Here is an 8,858-nt window from a genome sequence, read left to right on the forward strand (position 1 = left end):
CAGGCCTCTCAGAGGACATGCACCTCCTTATCATTCTCCAATTCCCTTGCCCCCTCTCTACCACCTAACTTAGCATAAGGGCGTGGGTAGGGGAAAACATGGATGTAGTGATGCTGTGTGGTCTACATATCCCCTGGGACCGCAAACATGAATGAGCTTTTTACAGGAGGTGAAAGGCCACTTGAAAAAGAAAAGTTTCCTACTCCTTTTGGTCATGAAGCAGCCTGAGCAGGGAAGCTGGCCCAGACACACACAGAGGTGCACCAGAACGGGGCCTTCATGGCAGTTCCTGTTGGCAGGAATGCAGAGAAGGTGAGAGTGGGACTCCTGGCCTCAGTCACTTGACTGTAGCCTGGCAAGAACAGATATGAAGGCACAACTACCGTGCTGGTAATGAGAGATGCAGGACTTGCCAGGGATGGGCTTCATCAGGCCTCTGACCACTGAAAGGAGTTATCTGAAAAGAATCAGGTCTGGTGTGGAGCGTGCTACGGGTCTTCAAGAGATGACCTGGACTGGGGACTTTACAAATGTATCTGCAGCCAGAGATGGTGGCATAGGCCTGTGATCCAAGCGCTCGGAGGCTGAGGCAGGAGGATTGAGAGCAGCAGCCTAGCCTGCATTTCAGGCTAGTCAGGGCTACTATAGTGATACCTTCTCTCAAATAAACATACAAATAAAATGAAAAAAGCGCAGCTGCAATGAGCTGAGGAACGTGGCTCGGTGGTAGAACTCTTGCCTGATAATGCACAAGGCCCTGGGTTCAAGCTCCAGCATTACAAAGAAAAAAATGTGTAAAAACACTTTCATAGTAAAGCATATACTATTTCTGGTTCACTGATGAATTTAAAAGGGGCATTCGTTTTCTTTCATTGCTTAAAATAGCTTACTTATTTACTGCGTTTGTCACTGATATTTCATATACACTGTAGAGTTGTTTTTTTTTCTTAATTAATTGGTATCCATACGATCACCAAAACAATCGTGGGGATGATGGCATCAGGTGAACGTGGCTACGATGTCGCATAAAGCACCACAACTGAAGTCTACTTGACTAGCTCTGCCCTGTCGTAACGGAGGGCAGTGAAACCTTCCCATGAAGGCTCGTGTTCTCTGGAAAACCACATAGAGCTGCCAGGAAGCAGGCCAGTGGCTGTATCCACTGTCTCGCTGTGGTCAAAAGCTCCAAGTTCCTCTGTCTACCAATCACCACCCACAATGGTCAGAGCCGCTGGGTCAAGCAATGAAGGGACAGTCTATTGATTGTAGGAGACCATCCATTTTTTGTTTTGTTTCCACACAAGAATATGTGGTTCCTTCTCGGGGAGGGGCAGCTGTTTCTAAAGGCTGAGTGGCCGTGTCCTTTCCCAAGCCTGCTTCCCAGGGAGCTACTGCCTCCCCAGGGCAGGGACAGTTGCAAGGAAGGATGATGGAGTCCATGAAGGAAAAATCTCCCATGCCATGAGATTCTTTCTTCACACTCGCACTGCCCCAGTGTGGCTGGGTCTCCAGAAAGGCTCATTTCCACTTACAACAGTGTGCATATTCTCTGCTCAACAGCAAAGTTACCCTCTCTTTCTAAGATCCTGTGTCATATTACATTCGAAATACTAGGTGACCCTCCTCTTCAGCTGTCACTGAGTTCTGGGCCTCCTGACAATACAATCACTATAAATTTTATTACTACACCTGGAATTTCATGATATGCTTAACAACTGAATAGAGAGACACAGACCAGAATGCCACCCTCCTACTAAGAGCCCCAGAGCTCTAGTAAGGAAACTGCAAAAAGGCTCCTGGAAAGTATGAACAGTTAACACTAACATTCTCTAACGTGACATAGCAGAAGGAACTACCAGGCCAGGTCTGAGAGCCAATCAAATACAATGTTCATCTATTAAATAAAAGGACTCCATCAGATGCAAATCAAGATTTCATTTTTCGGAGTAATGATGAGATAATCTATATACAGATTGTGTCTTGGGGCTAGCCTACTGTATCCAGGAACAGAGGCGAATAGCCTACTTGCAGGTAGCCGCTGCTCAGGAATACCTAAATCTCCGTGCAGGGGGCAGGCGGGCTGTTGGGCTAACTAGAATCATGGGCTCACTAAAGAGACTCCCGGCTCACTCTTCTGAATTTCATGGGCACCATGGAAGAAGTATCAGGTTGGACATAGTAAAGGTCATTGTGGGCCAGGATTGCCATCAGATTAACCAGCTTGTTCATTATATAACAGAAAGAAAAGAGACAAAACGAAGCTAAAGGCCATGTTCGAAAAGTACAGGAAGATGGGGACCATAGTAAACGTGAGTGGAGAGCACATAATCTCCCCCTAAAAGAACCAAGAACAACACAGGGGTCTCCCCAGAGCCACTGGGCATCACGGACAGGATGCGATGTGATGACCTTGAGGTACAGGAGTTCATCTCTCTGAGGAATGGAGCAAGGAGGTCTGGGCAGACACATCCATTCAGCTCTGGTGCCTAAGCCCCTCAGAACCACACCATGTCTGGATTAGTTCTTCCTCCCTCCTCCCCCATATTATCTTTACCACCAAATCAACCAAACTTCCAGCATGCAGAGCAGCTGAGCTCTCCAGGTCTACCCATTTTAGTCACTAATGGGCACGATGGTCCATTCATTCTGGGTAGCAACAACAACAAAACACATAAGCAAACTCATCTTCCCCCAACCTGAGCCCACACCCACACACCCACCTGGCAGCCACACCAGGTTCAGAGAACCCAGAGAGTATGTCCCAGAGATGCCCAGCTACGCCAAGTGAACTATCCGAACTATCTGGAGACCACCCAGAGAAGCCAAGCCTCTCCCCCTACACCCTTCGCCTTCCTTCTTCAGCCAGCTCCCTTAAAAATGGTCCTGCCAACCACCTCAGCCAGGTTCTCAGCCGAACACTAATAAGTGCTTGTTTGTTGAACTGAAAAATCATTACCACAGAACACGTCAAGTAATGAAAGATGTTTTCCTCAGAGAAATGTTAAATACTTCACTTCTTTCACAAGGAATGAGTACACGTGTTTCCAGATAATACCTCCCTCCCTCCCCACCCACACTCTCAGCCGGAGTCTGCGGCTCCAGGATCCACAAAGAGCAAGCTCCTGAGGCCTGGCTCCCAGGAGCGAGAGCACGGCCGGATTTTATTTATTTTCTTTTGCCCAGCTGACTCCACACTGGTTCTATTACTTGTCCACGTAAGCATCTCCATAGGAGCCTCTGTCACGTAACTAGAGTCCTGGCTTGCTTTTACTATTTTATACAGAAAAGCTAGGGAAAATAACACACTGCGGCCTCATCTATGAGGCTGCCTTAGTACTGGCTAACTAATATATATGAAAGAGCCATTTCACTGCAGGCCTGGAGCAAACACAAAGGCAGGAAACAAATGTCATGAGAAGAGAGCCCTGGTGCCTGGGGAAGACTGCTAAGAACTCCACCTTCTCCCGGGATGTGACTCTCTGCTTCCTTCAAACACTCTTCCTTGGCAGATGAGCATCGCGGTCTTAAGTGGGCCGAGTCCTTTAGCTGTTTCAGAATGGCCGCACCTACAGGGGAGCCAATCTGGTTAACGTGTGCTCCTCTGTGTGTTAGGACTTTAGGCAGAGCCTGCTTTGAGTCCGTGGCAGCTGGGATAGGAACATCCGAAATGACTTCTGGGCAACCTTGCCACACTTAACTACAACAGGGAAATACAGGTTACTTAGATAAAACACTCAGCTACCAGGTTGACTTTCGGGGAGTGGGGAGTCCGGGTTTCTAAGCCATACATACATTCTGACTCTGAAGCAGGGTGTGTTGGTACTGGTCTATAACATCAGTTCTCCTCCAGAGGCTAAGACAGGAAGATTTTGATTTTTCAAGGCCAACTCAAGCTACATTGTGAGAGAAAGACTGGCCTAGAGACTCCAAACAGGAGAACAGAAGAAAAAACCTGCGTAAACTTCTCAGAACCTGGACTTTAATTTTCCCTGGTTTTGCTTCTCATTTAAGGGAAGGCAGGTTACTATTTAATTTCACTAGCATTAAAGGCTGACGCTCTTCATATGTTAATTCTTAAATGTCCCATCAATATATCAAGGGGAACTTTCCACAGGAGCCCTTCCCTGTGAACTGCCAGGTTTTGGAATTACTTTGCTTGACATTAGGCAATGTGCCTTCTCAGCATTTAATAGACAAGGGGAGACAGAAACTCTTAACAACCCCTCTTCGGGGGCTGGAGAGAAGACCATGTACTTCGAAAGAACTGAGTGTGGTTCCCATCAAGCACATTCAGGAGACTCATCATCATCTGTAATCCCAGCTCCAAGGGATCAGAAGCCCTCCTCTGGCCTCTCCAGGCACCTGCACTCACATGCGTACACATACCCACACACCAACACACATCACTGAAAATAAATGAACTACCCCAGGTCTACTTCCAAATAACCAGATCTTATGGGGGAAGGAAGCAGCTCTCACCTGCTCAGGCCATCAAAGGAACTGCTCGAACCCTTGTAGGGCACCCACTGGACTCTCCTGCACAGCCAAGCCTGTGCTAGTTGGTCATGAGCAAGCACTGCACCAGAAGACCCTGAAGGTGAGAGACAACTGGTATGTGGTCAGAACACTATAGATATGTAAGAGCCCAGAAACCCACCTCTTGGAGAAGATTCCGACTCAAAGACCAAAGTGCCGCATGCAGTCAAAGTCTCAAGGTCAAGTTCTGACTAGGCACACCCTCCAGCCACCTGAATAGCTGAGTCCTCTTTGGGGCGCCAGTGTCTAAGACAGGTACAAATGCTTATCTGAGTCTGTTTTTTCATCAAAGGCTCGGTCTGTATCTTCCAAAGTGAGGCTTGCAAGTGCATCACAGGAGAGGGTGTATGTCCCATCCTTGAGACTCTCAAATGCTTGTACATGCAGGGAGCTCCAGATGGGGACGCCACTGCTCTAATCTGGTGTGCCCTGAAAACGTTGACTTTAATTAATTTTTTTTAAACGTTGCTTTCTTTCTTCTCATGAATCCTAATAGTCAAGCCTTTTTGTGTTGTGCTAATTTTAGAAGTCCTGCTATTCTTTGGGAGGAGAATGGTGTGAAAATCAAGCAGAGTACCCAAAAATAAAGAGTAGATCTGTTTCAGGGATTGCAGCATGTTTAACTGGAAAGCAACTTGAGATCTGCCACTTTCTATCTCGTCTTTAATACATTTCCCCAATTCCTCTGGAATATTTTAGCTTCAGAGAGAACAAGAATGAACTTCCTAGTCTATGAATATATCTTTGAGGAAATACGGGCACTCAAAATGATCTCTAGACCCTGACTGGAGACTGGGGGGCTTTTTATTTAACAATGTGCTGGCCCCAGATGGAAATGTATGGTATGTTCCAGGAACCGAAGTGCAGTGACACAGACCTTGCTCTGTGAACCCTGAAGGTGGACACTTCATGGTGTGTCCGTGGGTCCTCCCACCTTCTACTTTTATAAAATTAATCCTACTTAAAGAACTTGGTTCTTTCAGACTCACCAGAACGGTAGAAAAGCAACCATCCTGGCTGGCTTGGTCCCACTGTGGTCACATGATGATGGCCAGCAGCACGGAAAAAACGTAAGCAGTCTGTCTCTAGTGGTTACCTGAGGACCCCAGTCTATGCCTTCTTACCAACTAGGGACGCCAGAGATTTGTAACAGAAAGTTAGACTCTGTGTCAAGCCCTTCATGCAAACAATAAATATTACTTCTGCTCATAACTGGACTTTTCTCCAGCATCGTCTTTGAATGTTGAACCTTTTTCAATTAATTAAAAGCCATGCACTGCAGAGTGCATATTTTATCAGCCCTCAGCTGCTTAAGTGTCTAGAAAAGACCAGGCCGTTTTTCTTTTTCTTTCTTTCTTTCTCTCTTTTTTTTCCAGGCAAACCAGAGCAAGTACTTGCAAGGGTCATATCTTTTTAATTATCTTTTCTCTCTTTGATTAATTATTCCGTCTGACAATAGCGTGTTTCTAATGCTATTCACCTGCCTTTGATGATTGACAACTTTTCTGTCTGATTCAGAGCAAACAGCTGCTGCCACAATCTCCTAGCAACCCGGGTGTGATGGATGAGCCCCCAAGATGGATGGTTGCAATAAATCATGTCTCCAGCCATAAAACTGAGAAAAGGGGATAAGAAGAAAAGCGAACAAAAAACAAAACAAGATTTCTTCCCATGAGTGCACTCAGTTCCTTACCAATTATACCTGAACTGGACTTGTACCTATTAACAGCAGAGTTTTCCTAATCAGTAAAAAAATGGAAAGGTGATATTTGTATCAAAGGTGTTTACAATTCTTCCTGCAAATTGGCACTTGTACTCTTAATTACCTCCAACACCACCCAGTGCAAGGGCAGATGATCAAAGTTTTGCCTTCTTCCATGAAGTCTCAGCAAGCAGCAGCAGTGACTGATATAACCTGATGTGATTCCAGGCACCAACAAAAGACAGATCTGATTCTATCTACCTGAATTCTACCTGGTTTGAGGCAGCAGCTGGGTAACCCTAGAGCGGACCCTAAGTCATGCCCATGGGCAGAACAAACTGAGTGCTAATAAAGTTATTTCAAAACACACAGAGAGAGAGAGAGAGAGAGAGAGAGAGAGAGAGAGAGAGAGAGAGAGAGAGAGAGAGAAATGCCTGTTAGCCAGTGCACAGCCTGAATCCTGTTTCTTTCAGATGCCAATGCTTTTTACATGTCCAGGAAACTTCTTTCCCAGCAGCCTCTAGGCACACATATTCAGCCCCTCCACAAATTCTAGATTCTTGTATTTTTATAGATGAAAAAAAAATCTCCGTCTAATTTTCTATCTCGTTGTTTTTAAAAATGAATGACCACACTGTAAGTCACAGAGGAAACCTGCTATTTTGTTAGTAAATCCAAATAAAGTTGCGTACACAATATGAATACAGCTCCTGACAACTGCCTCTGCACTATCGGGGCTCCCGTGGCTTAGAAGACTGGAGCAGGGAGGCCACCGCTTCTCCTTTCCTTTCTCTCCTGGGGAGCCAGGCACCAAGGCCTTGAGAGCAGAAGAGTATGCATAAAGGCCATCAAGTTGCCACAGCCTCCCTCCAGACAGCTGGGGGCTCCAATGGCAAACCAGCCTGCGTCCCTAAGTACTTCCAGTAGGTGGGGGTGTCCCAGTGCACAGAGCTTGAGGGTGCAAAAGCAGCAGAAATGATTAACTGGCAGGGCCTGCAAACAGCTGTCCACATCAGTCCTGGTGGGGGTCGGTGGGGGCCCAGCTGCGGAGAACAGAGTGCAGACACAAAGGAAAGGAGGCTGCTGGGAGCAGAGGCAGGGAGCCGAAAAGGATCATTTTTTTGTCTAAAATATTCTTAAGACGTACAAGTGTTTTTTTATTTTTTTTTTTTTTACTTTTTTTACTTCATCCTCACACTACTAACCAAGCCAACCGGTATTTTTTTTTTTTTTAGTTATATTGTGCTAAGCTTTTTCAATACAGATTTTTAAAAATAAAGCATGAATTAAAAAAAAATCAGACAAAGGTTCAGCAACTACGGCTCTGTTTCTATTTTAATGTTTGATATGTGAGTGCCTCCATGGTGGAAGAAAGACAGTGAGAGAGAGAGAGAGAGAGACAGACAGACAGACAGACACATAGACACAGACACACAGAGAAAGACAGAGTTGCTTGTTAGCTTTAGTGCCAATCATAGACACTTTATTTTCCCCCCATGTCTTTTAAAATTATTCAAAATTAAAGCTTCACCCCTCCCTGCCTTATGTTTTGGGGGTCTACTATTATAAATACAAGGGGGCTGCTGTCTACCCAACAGCAATGAGAGTCCAAGGCCAATCGATGAAACACACACACACACACACACACACACACACACACACACACACGCCCATAGCCAGTCCCGTCTGGTCCAACTCTCAAGTTACAGGTTTACTCGGCAAGTCTAAATAATATTCAAAATGATAAATGGCACCCCAAGCCCAGCATCTACCATCAATCTTTTTTTAAGGAACATCCATCTTCAATAACGTACGTTTGAATCATGTGAAGCCAGGAGCCCTGAGACTCATTTATCCCACCCCTCACATGCGGGGCCTTGCTTGAATGATACCTGTCAACTGCTTTCCCCACTCTGGACTAAAGGGAAGCAAAAGAAGAGGGGAGAGAGAAGGACAGGGAAGTCACACAGCACAGGAAGCCGAGCAGTGTGGCTCCGCAGAGCACATAAAGGGATACAGCATCTTTGGTACTGCAGGCAACCTTGTACCCTCATGCCACACCACACATCCTGAAGACAGCCATATACAGGGCAGGCTGTAGCCTCCCCTCTCCCTGCCTCTCCTCTCTCCACCCTCTGCCTCTCTCACCAAATCAGCAGAGCTCCGAGAGCAAGCCACACTGTACTGTACTGGAGGAGGAGGAGGGGACAACCGGGCTTCCCTCCCCTTGCTGTTGTCTGGCCGGGGCCCATATGATAAATGACATATGTCATTCTGTCAGGAGGAAAGGGTGGGTCAGTGATGTATGAGTCCGCTGAAAAGGAAATCGACTGTTGGGCATGGCGAGGCTCTTCTCCACCAGGATTTAGTTTCCGAACTCTGAAATGAATTCTCCGACGTTTCAAGTGCATACTTAGGGCAGGCTGCCGGGAGGCCTGGGGAAATCGCACTTTATCCTCCCCCTGTCCTTCCAATGGCGCACACACACACACACACACACACACACACACACACACACACCCTAAACCAATCCTACTACCGGATACCTGGAAAAGGCCATGTGCATGTCAGCATCCTCAGCAGTCGCACACTGGGGGTTGTTAAAAATATGATTTAAAAA

The sequence above is a fragment of the Peromyscus eremicus genome, chromosome 1 (genome assembly GCF_949786415.1).
Source record: "Peromyscus eremicus chromosome 1, PerEre_H2_v1, whole genome shotgun sequence".
Taxonomy (NCBI): domain Eukaryota; kingdom Metazoa; phylum Chordata; class Mammalia; order Rodentia; family Cricetidae; genus Peromyscus; species Peromyscus eremicus.